The sequence below is a fragment of the Palaemon carinicauda genome, chromosome 13, assembly GCF_036898095.1.
Source record: "Palaemon carinicauda isolate YSFRI2023 chromosome 13, ASM3689809v2, whole genome shotgun sequence".
In the NCBI taxonomy this organism is placed as follows: domain Eukaryota; kingdom Metazoa; phylum Arthropoda; class Malacostraca; order Decapoda; family Palaemonidae; genus Palaemon; species Palaemon carinicauda.
The window spans coordinates 122,233,961-122,246,936 of NC_090737.1; the positions used below are offsets into that span (position 1 = coordinate 122,233,961).

Here is a 12,976-nt window from a genome sequence, read left to right on the forward strand (position 1 = left end):
CAAAAAGAACTTGAACATCACTCTTTGATTATTTCCTTTTAACTCTTTCAATGCCATTGACTTAATCAAAATTTGAAGAAGGGAAGCATCTTTTGAAATCCATAAAACCATATCAAGTTAGTATTTATTTTAAAGGTCTTGATAAGAGCTATCTAATAAATACTAACAAGCTATGGTTTGTGTGGCCTTGGGAGATTTTGCTACATCAGCAGTTTTATTGAATTCACCCCTGGCACTGAAAGGGTTAAGTCGATGAAAATTGAAGGTGAGAAAAGTTCTTTGATTTTCTTATATTCTCCAGATCCCCTTTCTTCCCTCCGCTAGAGAAACCATAGAATAAAAATGCAAATTTGAAATTAGATTTTTTTCCATAGCATGAGCAATTTAATTAGGTAGACGAAAATCAGAAAATGGAAATGAGAGAGATTTTTTGCAACATTGGCAATGAGAGTCTATCTTTTTAATCTATTTTGAACAGCTTGCTTTAATATATTGCTTTCTTTTTTTCTCCAGAAGCGCAGATTGGTAGCAGAAACAGAAATACATATCGACATCTCATATTCATGTCATAAATACTTATGAAGATCATTTCTATTTCGAAGTGATAGAAGCTTGTTATGGAAGAACGCGATTTGGTAAAAGATATATTATATGGTTATTTTTTCCATGCATAAAAAAATAATCATTACAAAAAAAAAACCTTTGGCCCAGATTTTATTTTATCACAGGTTCTTTTTTTAGATATATGTATAAATTTTGCACGGTAGTGTATAGATTAAATTTTTTTTTCATTTTTTTCTGGATAGTATCCTGTCTGAAATTGTTCTGTAGATGATCATGCACCTGCACCAGCCTCATTATACGAGTCACCTGCATTTCATTTACTCTTAGATGTACTATAGCGGTTCTATTTGGAGATAAGTATAGCCAGAGGACCTCCCTTCTTCGTAAGATCATTGCCAGATGCCTCCAGTGCTGATTAACGTGACAGGAAGCATTTGGCAACTATACAGTTGGAAGGGGGCGTGGCCTGTAATCTAACTGGAAATAGAAGTACTATAGGTCTGCTCCTTCAGTTTGCTGCATTTGGGGTTTTCTTCCTGGAAAGGGTGCAATCCAATGTCTTTGCTAAAACCAAAACGCAAGTGTTCATTATTACGAAAGGAAATCCTTTTTTTTAACTATAGTAAGCCCTTATTATTAACATGAAGCAATGGAAAACTTCGACTATTCGTGAATACTAAAACTAAAAGTCTCAGCCTTAAGCACAGTCTATTCGAACTAGCTTCCAACAGAAACGACCAATTATGTGTGTTTTTTAAACCTATTTAGTTTCAGTTTAGTGATATATTTGTTGTTGCCTATTTCTAAAACATAACAGTGGACCACTCCATCATGAGACTCCCAACATATCCAAAAAAAGGGGAATGAGTGTTTTTAATTTAATTCCTAAAGTAGAAAGAAACTTCTTAAGAAGAAACAGTAATGTTTCTCCTGCAAGTCTCAAGCCTCCTAAAGAAGTGACAACGGAAAAAAGGGCAATTTATTTGTCTTCTTGTTTTTCCAGGAGCCAGACTGAGCATGCGCCCTCTCGCACTAAAAGTAACGTACAATGGATTGCATAAAGGACTTGTGATGCCTTAGAGATTACATTATTGCAGAGCTACGTGCTAACACACTACACTGAGAAGTTACTTGCCATGTCTTGCATCCCCTTACTTGAGAAAGAAAGATACTTCTATAGATCTAGTATGTCAAATTAACTAATAAAAGTTATTTCTACTGTTTTGTTAATATTGTTCATTTTATCAAAGGATTTAGTTCATTTTCCTTCAAAATATTCAAAGTTTCGTAGATATATGAACCACAAAGAAAATACAATTGTAATAACAGAAATTTAAACATCCAAGTTCCAACTTTTGATACTTACTCTTCAATTTGGCTAATTAAAAACCCATAACATTAATCAATAAAATGTTTCAAAATGTTGTCATTTTCACCAATATTTTTCCTAAAAACACTCAAACTTCTTCAACAATTATTTTGTCGAAATATTGTCTTTAATCAAAATTACTTTCTGAACTAATAAAATTAGCCACATATTTCAGCTTAAAGGGGCTTTTAACAACGACAAGAAGAGTTAAATTAAAAGATTATAAAATATTAACGTATTAAACCATGCGTCACTTTCCTTTAGGAGAATTTATTGATATTTTTCAACCAGAAAATGATAATTGGTGTTTATCATGATAACAATCACTTCATTCTCGTACATGTAATTATAGAACAGATTCCTAACATTCATATATACACATACTTACATATGATTATATATACATACATATATATATATATATATATATATATATATATATATATATATATATATATATATATATATATATATATATACATATATATATGTATATATATAAATATATATTTACATATATATATACATATATGTACACATATGTATATATATATGTATATACTGTATAGATATGTATATATATACAGTATATATATATATATATATATATATATATATATATATATATATATATATATATGTATATATATATATATATATACATGTATATATATATGTATATATATATATATATATATATATATATATATTTATTTATATATATATATAAATACATATATATATATATATACATATATATATATATATATATATATATATATATATATATATATATATTTATATATATATATAAATATATATATATATATATATATACATATATATATATATATATATATATATATATATATATATATATATATATATATATATCTATACTGTATATATATATATATATATATATATATATATATATATATATATATATATATATATATATATATATGCGTTTGTGTATGTATGAATATATATTTATGTATTGATAAACATATATAGATATATACTGCATGCGGATTCATAATATCCATTGGAATGTATGCATCCATGTATGCAACACATGATCGTCAATGAGCAATCTTGAGAAAACAAAATTCATATAAAGTAAAATAAAACAAACTCTGAAATGTCTAAAGGAGTGACGTCAGACATGAAAAAACTAAAGGAAGCAAACAACGCTACCATGACGTCATGAATGACGTCACGGATGACGTCACGGACAACGAGGACGCAAGAGCATTTCAACAACCTTCAGTAACAGCCTCGTGTAATGTAGAAGCGTTAATGGAAACCGATATAACAACGTTTTCTTACAGCGTAAGATTTATACTACAGCTACGGGACACCCACATACCATGTATACGCAGTATATGCTGTACGTATACCTCATATTTTTTTTTTAGAGCTATGCATATCTATACATCCATATAAGTAAACATTTATTATGAAACATTCAGAGAAAAAATGTTTTATTTCTTTTTTTATTTTCACTTTTAAAGTATGTAACAAACATTTTGTTAACAGAGTTTGGCAACCAACTGTAATAAACTGTTATTAATAACAATTAAACAAGCAATAAGAGGCACTTTTTAACTCAAGGATGCTTATCTTTAATATGTATATATTTTATATCTCATAGAGATGGAGAGAGATAGAGAGAGGCAGAGAGACAGAGATGAGAGAGCGAGAAAAGAACGAAGTAAAAGATAGTTGAGAGAAAGTACGAGTTATCTAGAGAAGATTCCAAAGATCTGAAAATGCTTATTTTTTTCTCTTTTTTTTTTACATTTATTTTTTGTTTTTGCTTTTATCATGGAGGAGTTTTCTTTTTCGAAAAAACGAAAAGGAGTTTCCGTCCAAGGGAGCCGTCGTGAAAATAGACCGTCGTTGAGTTGAGCAAGTGTCACTGAACTTTACTTACTGTCCGTGTAAGTACCGCACCAGTTGGCTATTTTTTTTTTTCATTTTGCTCTTATTCACGTACCAAGTACTACCAACTGGTAGCATTACAGAAAGATAGTGGGATGGTGTGTAAAAGGTTGTATTACGGACTGCAGAATTGCAAGAGACTGCCTTGCCGGAAGGGCCATGTAATCTGCAACAGATGGTTTCAAATTATTGGGACAAGTCTACAGCAGGTTCTAGAGCTTTCAAATATGCGGCCCCCAAGACTATATAATAAGCTCCCACTAGACATGCTAAAGACTGAAAATCTGAAGACTTTCGAGAGGAAACTGAAATCTTTCTTGTTTTCTAAGTGCTTCGATAGTGTGGATTTGACAATAAACGAGCAATATGTGGCGTGGAATGCTGAATGCCTTGGAATATATATAATAAGATTACCGTGAAGGTCCTATAGAGAGTGTGGTTCCCCATGCAATATAGGACCAGAAAAACAGCCCTTAAAGTAAGGTCACAATAAAAGGTTGTCAGAACCGAACAGATGTTTTTGAAGCGTTTGTTCCTATCGCTTCCGCAGTCAATTTACTGTTTGATTTGTGCTCTCTTGTGATGAAATCTTTGAACAGTTATATAATTTTATTCATAGATGGGCCATTAAATTTATCAGATACAAACAGGTCAATCTACTATAATTACTGAATTATCACCAATGATACATTTCCTGTAAGAATTGTATAGAAATTCATTGCCAATGTTCTTTTGAATTTTAATTCTTAATACCATCTGCAAACGTAGTCAACAGGAAATCCCACTTTATTTCTGTAATACGATCAACGAATATTAAACCCACGCATGTTATGCCACCAGTACATTTGAGTAGCCAAAAAAAACTTATTTCAGCATCTAGATTCTTTTACAAATTAGTTACGTTTTCAAATGCATGCATTACTTCTACACTGTTCTGTAATCTAATTAAATTTATTCTTAATACAATAGATTTCATAAGTATCACTTCTTCTAAGGTACATGAGATTGAAGAAGTTTTTTTTTTATGATAATGCATTCTTTCTCGTATAAAGTTTTTTGTTTAGCATTAAGACAAATGTTCATGAATCGATTATATAATCAATCAACAGTTATTGCCTGAATTATTATAATGAGACTGGGTATTCATATTTCTTTCAAATATCCCAATTTTCCGTGCGATTTGATTTCATATACTTTGAAATGGCACAAGTATTTCGTTCAACAAACTCTAAAGAAATTCACACTTAATTTCTTGTTTTAAAGTAATGCTTAAATTCTTTGTAAATTCATGTTTAATTTCAGTTTCATAACAGTGGAACAACAGAGTGTTTTTATAGTTGGATTTAGTGCCTATATGATGTAATAAAACAGCTAAGTAATTTTACATCTGCGGCACGTGTAATTCTCATCGTTTACGTACAGGTGGCATAAAAAGACTGCTATTCCTTCTCAGTCCCAATGACTGCCAGGGCCCTACTAACTGCTGTCAAATTGGCCGTCAACAACTTGAAAGATTTATTTCGACTCTTGCACTCAATATGGCATTCATCGAAGGACTTTTCAACGTCTTCTTCCATGTCACGGTACCCCTGGGAAGGTTAAGAAATATACATCCTTGAGTTAAGATTCCTTAACCTAAATCACGCTTATTAAGTGTTTTATCAATATCCTTTTTATGCTATTGAGTTTATTTTCTTAAATATTGGTGTCCCCTCGCACCTCTTAACCAATTTCCTTATAATGCAATTACCATCAGAACTATTATTGCCGTCAAATATTGGTTAAGGTTTTAATTTGATAAAACCTTATCAGAAAATACTCTCTTTTATAGCTCTAACTTGAGATAAACTGATCAAGGAGTCAGGTGCTAACGACGAGGACCACTCTGTGAGATATCAGTTAGCATAATGAATTAGTCATCAAAATTGTATTAAAGATACAATTGTTTTCCTCAACAACTTACGAATACAGTGAAAATTTACATTATTGTGAATTCGATTTTCCAATACAAAATCGACGATGCCAGTAACAAAATTCCTGTAATCCTGTCGACAAGTTTAACACAATTTATTCATATCGCTCGACGCCAAAAGCAGCTGAAAGTACTATTGCTGCCGGCTACGATTTATTTGATAGCGTGTATTTATCAAGTTGATGGCACTCATGATCACAGACAGGTGACTTACATGGCCATAAACAAAGGCCTTTGATAACAATAAGAGACTATTGATAGCAATTAGCAGGACCTTGGTAGAACCATCGCATAAGTCAGTAGGCTACCCATAATGGTAACAGGACTTTGAGGATAGAATTCTATTAAGAAGCTATTTACATTCAGTAATGTTATCATTGGAATCTCCCTCTTCGTTTCCAGTTTATAGTGTTTGAACAGAGAATTTGTCTTTCTAACTTCTGTCTTCCCTTCTTTCCAGGAGACTTTGTGTGTTCATATATATTTTTATTTTATGTTTGGGACGTCATTTCCATGCCATGTGAACTATGAACCAGAAAGAAAAAAATGCGTTGGACAACTACGTATACATCAACAGATCAGAGGCACCTTAACTTTACCTATATGTATATGTGTATATATATTCATATGTATATATCCGCAACTAATAAAACAGCGATTGATTTTGGAGTCCAAAGCTAAATTAGGTACAGTACGAAAGCAAGCAGCCTCACGAGAGTATTATGCAAGCGCTTCTTCAGAGGCGACAGCTAGACTCTTCTTTCTGACTAATTCGCATGATAATTACACTATCTAGAAAATCAAATAATACGGGATACTATTCCTTTTTTATCAATAACGTCCATACATATGTCTAAACTGTAAGAGAGGACAATCTCTATTGCGCCTTTCAGTATATCTTAACTTATTTTAGTCTCCTATAGTTACCCATGAAGGGCACCTGGCTTTGTTCCATTTTCTTCTAAAACAGTAAATATCCATTTTCTCTTATACATCTTCTTTAGGGGGAGCTCCTGTAGGACAACATAGACCTTCGGTCCCGTCCTCTCTCATGCAGAATATCTTCCGTTCTATACTTGATAGCTGAAAGAAAAAATATTGGTTAGCTAACGGATATTTTATAAAACTATAAAATGGCTAGTGATATAATGCAGTAAAGCTAATATAAGACAATTGTTACAGGAATTTTTGCTTGAAACGTCACTGTTAGGATATTTTCTAGCTAGGAAAGTTATATATATATATATATATATATATATATATATATATATATATATATATATATATATATATATATATATGTGTGTGTGTGTGTGTGTGTGTGTGTGTGTGTGTGCGTGTGTGTGTATGTATATATATATATATATATATATATATATATATATATATATATATATATATATATATATATATATATATATATATATATATATATATATATATATATACATATACATATATATATATATATATATATATATATATATATATATATATATATATATATATATATATATATATATATATGTGTGTGTGTGTGTGTGTGTGTGTGTGTGTGTGTGTGTGTGTATATGATAAATCTCAGAAAAAAATTCAAAAGGAAGAAGACAGTCATCTATGAAATAGTGCTACAAAAAGCAAGAAACAGTGATCTGTGTTAAAGAGAAACATTATTAGCGAATTTTTATTAATTTACCGTACATGTACAGAAAAGCAAATCTCAATCTATGGTCATTATGAATTCAGCAGTATAGTAAATGTGTAATACGTTGATTGATTATAAATTGGCTATTTGAAAAGTGTCGATAGAAATATCGTGGTTAATATTTCGTAATAGATATGAATATTCATTGTAAAGATGAACAAGTGAGCTTATGGATGAGTTCCCTTCTGTCTGAACACGTAAGGCCTTCAACACCGTCTTTACTGTAAACAAAGAAGGTGTAACACAATTTGAGCTTCCATTTTAAAGCCATATATATGAATATCACCTTCAGGAGGGTGAGATGTTTACAAATTACACTCTGGTGACAATTACATCTTAAATGAGAGCCATAGACTAGTAATGATTCTGATTCCTGACTTGAAGTTAACACAGTGCTGATGTAGTGTTTCTAATAAGCAAGAAGAAATAGAAAAACAACTACTTGCAGATTGGCATTAATATAAGCAGTACAGGTTTCTATTGGATGTGATAAAAAGTAAAATCTTGCTTGTCCTTGTCATATATGGAAATGTTAGATTTTTTGTTATCCTTCACTGGCAGAGGCTAAATTATTGGAACCAAGATATACAGTATTTTTACTGTAGGTTCTAGAGCTTTCAAATATGCAAATCCAAGATTATAAAATAAGCTCCCACTAGACATCCAAAGGACCGAAGATATTAAGGCTTTCAAGAAGAAGAAACTGAAGACTTTCTTCTTTTCTAAGTGCTTCAATTGTGTGGATTTGACAATAAACAAGCAATATGTGGTGTGAAATGCTGTATACCTAAGAACGTACACTATACGATAAACTGAACGCAAACGTTCTGTAGAGAGTAAGGTTCCTCGGCAGTATAGGACCAGGAAAGCAGCCCTTAAAGTAAACTAAGTAAGACTGATCACTGTTATCTCTTCAATGTACTTTAGTCTCATGATTCCAGTATTCCTCTGGTGTCTCTAAAGTGCCCACGTGAAGTTATAAAGTCATTTTAAATTCTTGATCCACAGCTCTTCAACTCTTATCGTAGAAAAGTCCCTTAGATAAATGCACATTTGGACAAAGAAGTTTCTAGTACACAGTACTCTGAAGAAGTGTACCCTGTCACGCCTTTACTTTGCAGAGAGTAACCATAAAGGTATTGTAGGGAGAGCTGAGAGAGGTGGTGAGCTGGGATAAACACAGGAACTCGCCGCGCAGTAAGGTTGTTGTCGGGTGCACTTCCTCGGAGTGAGGTGAACCAGGAATACCTCTGTCAAACTGGACTACAAAGTGCTTGCTAAGAATGAGTTCCTTGACCTAGTTTTCTCTGGATGAGCAATATCAACAGGAATAGCCATAAGCGTAGTCTCCATAGATAATGGTTTATCAAAAATAGGTGAAATTATAAATATAATTCGGAACTCTTTGTTTCTTGTGTAGATGCTCCTAGCCGTCGCTGACGAAGAGTTCTTAAGATTTATGACATTCGTGATATTTATTTACCGCTTCATGGGAGCCATCGTGCACAAGATATTCAAATATCATTGAAATATCATCATACTATGCTTACTTCATTACTCTTTATTTCTCATTATGCTATTTTCCCTGTTGAAGCCCCAGGCCCTATAGCATCCTGCTTTTCCAGCTAGTGTTGCAGCTAGTGTTGTAGCTTAGCAAGTAATAATGATAATAATAATAATAATAATAATAATAATAATAATAATAATAATAATAATAATAATAATAATAATAATAATAATATGATCCAATGTAGGTTACAATAGACCTTTAAGGTGTCTTGCAATACAATGTTCGGTTTTTGTTACCAACAGCTCTTTTTAATATTGCTTCATTGACCAATAAGCACATTAAATCAAGAAACCTAATACACTGATTGAACATATTCATAGAAAAGTATCACTTTTATCCAGCCTTCTAAAAAGAACGGGTGGCGATGAGACAATTACCCTCTTTAACTACTTCATTGGGTCATTACCTGATAAAATAGCAGAGCTCTATGCCCATTGAATACTAGAATAAGCAGTAATTAAATACTACAAAGTGTGTGTTCAAGGGACGACTTGGTTAGGTTAGAATTATAGACATTGATATTGCCTGGGCTGTTTCACGTCATCCCAGAGAGCGGCTTTCATTAATTGAAAACGTGAGCAGTCACACAAACAGTTAAAGAGACATTCGAAGTTTCACGAACAATTCATACTCCAGAAAAATTTCTGACTTAGTTCAAAGGCAAAAGCCGATAGGCTTTACCTATAGGATAGAACTTCGACCCCCACATAAAAGTGGGAAAGGATGCAGACAAAGGAGCTGAAACTTCCAAGAAAAACGCCGATTACTTAAGTAAAACCGAAGAGCAGAAGGAATCAGTGGGACTTTCTTTACCAGACTTAATTTGGTAAACTATTCATGGAAACCGGATTACCTAAGAGCTTCTTTGATAGGTCTCTCAAGGTTTCAAACATTGTTTAATAACCTGATTAACCGAGATTTCAACCTTCTGTACCCTCAGAGGTGTTATTGCTTGCTGGAATAAATTTCTATACATTCAGCGTGACTCCAAATCTACGGCCGAAAGCCAGAATTGATATAACATAAGGAACATTTGTATTTAGGAAATTATTTTCTGCAGCCATAGTGTGAACAATGAGCTTGAACATTTTTATTGGCCTTTGAAAAATTATTTATTATTGACTGGTCGAAGGATCTTTTGCTGCTTTCTTGGACTGTACAAGAGAATTGGAAAGCTCAGAAAAGAAATTTCCTACTTGGTAAAGTCTGCAATAGGTGTATAAGAAGAAACTATCTTAGTGAAAATTCTGTTCTTTATGTAAGCCTATATACATGACCGAACTAACTATAAGAGAAACCCCCTTCACACTGTAATTAATGGTGCAGCAAATTTAGTTTGCATAATAACAATGAAAAATCTTTATTCATCCAGGTTATGTTGACAAGTACTAGATTTCTGAATGTTTGGCTTCATTCCCTTATGAAAATTAGTGAAACGAGAGAATTTCTTCTTTTATTCATTTTACGTTGGGGGAAAAACATATCCATATATGAAAACATTGAGTCACAAAAAAAAAAAAAAAAAAAAAAAAAAAAAAAAAAAAAAAGTTTTATTACGAAAATATCTTCTAGCACATAGTGAAGAGTTACGTTTGAAGGAAATATTTCCTATTTCATAGATTATTAAAAAAAATCAATCATTATATAACAAAATCACCATCTTAAAATAAATGGATTCAACAATTTCATAGAAACATGTAAGAGTTGAAATTAAGAATAAAGATATTCTTTGCAAAATGAGATACAAACGAACAAATTCAAGACTTACCTTATGTGGAACAACTGAATGGTATTCCTTAAGCTCTTCGACAGGGAACCAAGCTGGTTCGTCGTCTTGTATTATTCTAATATTACATAACCTGGAAAAAATGGTACAAATGAGTCACAGAAGAAGAATTATCTTTCATTAAAAGGGGAATCCAGTCATTCCCAAGTCAAAAGTCATAGGGAGATGCTGTGATAGAATTAAAAAGGAATAAGTTGCAATTCCATGTAGATGGATAAGCCATGTTGAATTCTGTGGCACTCTAAAGTAATCGATTTTATATCAAAACTCTGTTTTATAATAACTATTTCAAATTTAATTTTGATATAGAAATTCACATGCTAATAGGCGTGAGAGAGAGAGAGAGAGAGAGAGAGAGAGAGAGAGAGAGAGAGAGAGAGAGAGAGAGAGAGAGAGAGAGAGAGAGAGTTCTTTAAATAGGAACGGAATACATTGCAAGAGTGATTTCGTAAGTTGAAAAATTCTTAGGTCCAACATATTTAGCCCCAAGCTTCCAGTTCATAGCCTTCCACTCCAGTATTTTCAGTCAGCTGATCTCGCTACCAGTATTGAATTAACTTACAGACGGTATATATCAAGAATTCACACCACGGCTATTTGTTTAGAGTGAGACACTTTTGAAAAATGTTGACTGATTCTTATTTTATTATTTCATTTAAATCATTTTAAGTTCTCTCACGTGGAAGTCTCTCAACCAAGGAAAATGCTATCAAAATACTAAGACACACACACATAGACACACACACACACCCATATATATATATATATATATATATATATATATAATATATATATATATATATATATATATAATATATATATATATATGTGTGTGTGTGTGTGTGTGTGTATGTATATATAGGTATATATGTATGTGTATATATATATATATATATATATATATATATATATATATATATATTATATATATATATATATAATATATATATATATATATATAAGAGAAAGAGGAGGTTTTGAAGTCACCTAGTTAGGGCTATGCCTGGTATCCAGAGTGCAGATATTAGGACCAGAACAGCAACAAGACCCCACGCCCAGGTGGGCCACTGCTCGTATCTGATTTCTCCCGCCTCGGAGTCCCACGCCATGTATTTCGAACCATTAAATATCTGTGGAATAGAGCAGCTATGTTATATCTGAATTAAATTATGGCATTAACTTTATCATCAAATACAAATCCACACTTGATCTTGACTGGCATAATAAAATTCTTTAGAATGAAGCTGTCTCAAAATAGGAAATAAGTGAAGATATTTTTCCTGCCCCTTTTGGGATTCGATGTTTGAAAGTTATGGTGAAGCACTTGGTGCAGAGGCTATGACACTAACCAAGACAAGATAAAAATGTTTAGATTTTGGAGTCTCAGTGGGCTTATACCATACCTTTTCTCCAACTAAGGTTATAGCTTAGCTAGTAGTAATAATCATAAGTAATGGCACTTGAGAAAATTAAGTAAAGTAAATGTCCACATTGATTTCTTACGACACGAACCTGTTTTATGACGGAAGCTCCCAAAATGGTCAGCATAACAGCCGGAGAGAAGTACTTCCAGCATAGAAGCCAGAAGGCACCTGGCCGGCTGCCTGTCATTAATTCTATGTCGTCACTAAACCTGAAATAATAAGTAGGAAATGTTACATCTTTATTTGTAGATGGGTTTATACAGGTATCGTTTTATATGCGTATTTAATTAACAACAATATAACAAAAGCTTTTACTAACATGCATTAGATGTGATCTAAATTAATTTATGTTCGTATTACAGTTTTATTCTATACGGATATATTTTCATTAATATACAACTTCAAATCTTATTCTTCAACGTATGATCTCTCTCTCTCTCTCTCTCTCTCTCTCTCTCTCTCTCTCTCTCTCTCTCTCTCTCTCTCTCTCTCTGTGATGTTGTTGATAAAGACCACCTGGCACTTGCGTCCAAGCACTGGCTCTTGCAATTATGCAGCCCGTCGTCTCTCTCTCTCTCTCTCTCTCTCTCTCTCTCTCTCTCTCTCTCTCTCTCTCTCTTTTGTATTATGCAGCCCATT

At 32.2% G+C, this 12,976-nt stretch overlaps 1 pseudogene; it reads right to left on the reverse strand.

The window, feature by feature from the left end:
• Positions 1 to 2,990: 2,990 nt before the first annotated feature.
• The window catches only part of LOC137651783 (sodium-dependent neutral amino acid transporter B(0)AT3-like), a 258,740-nt pseudogene continuing 248,754 nt past the window's right edge, over positions 2,991 to 12,976 (reverse strand).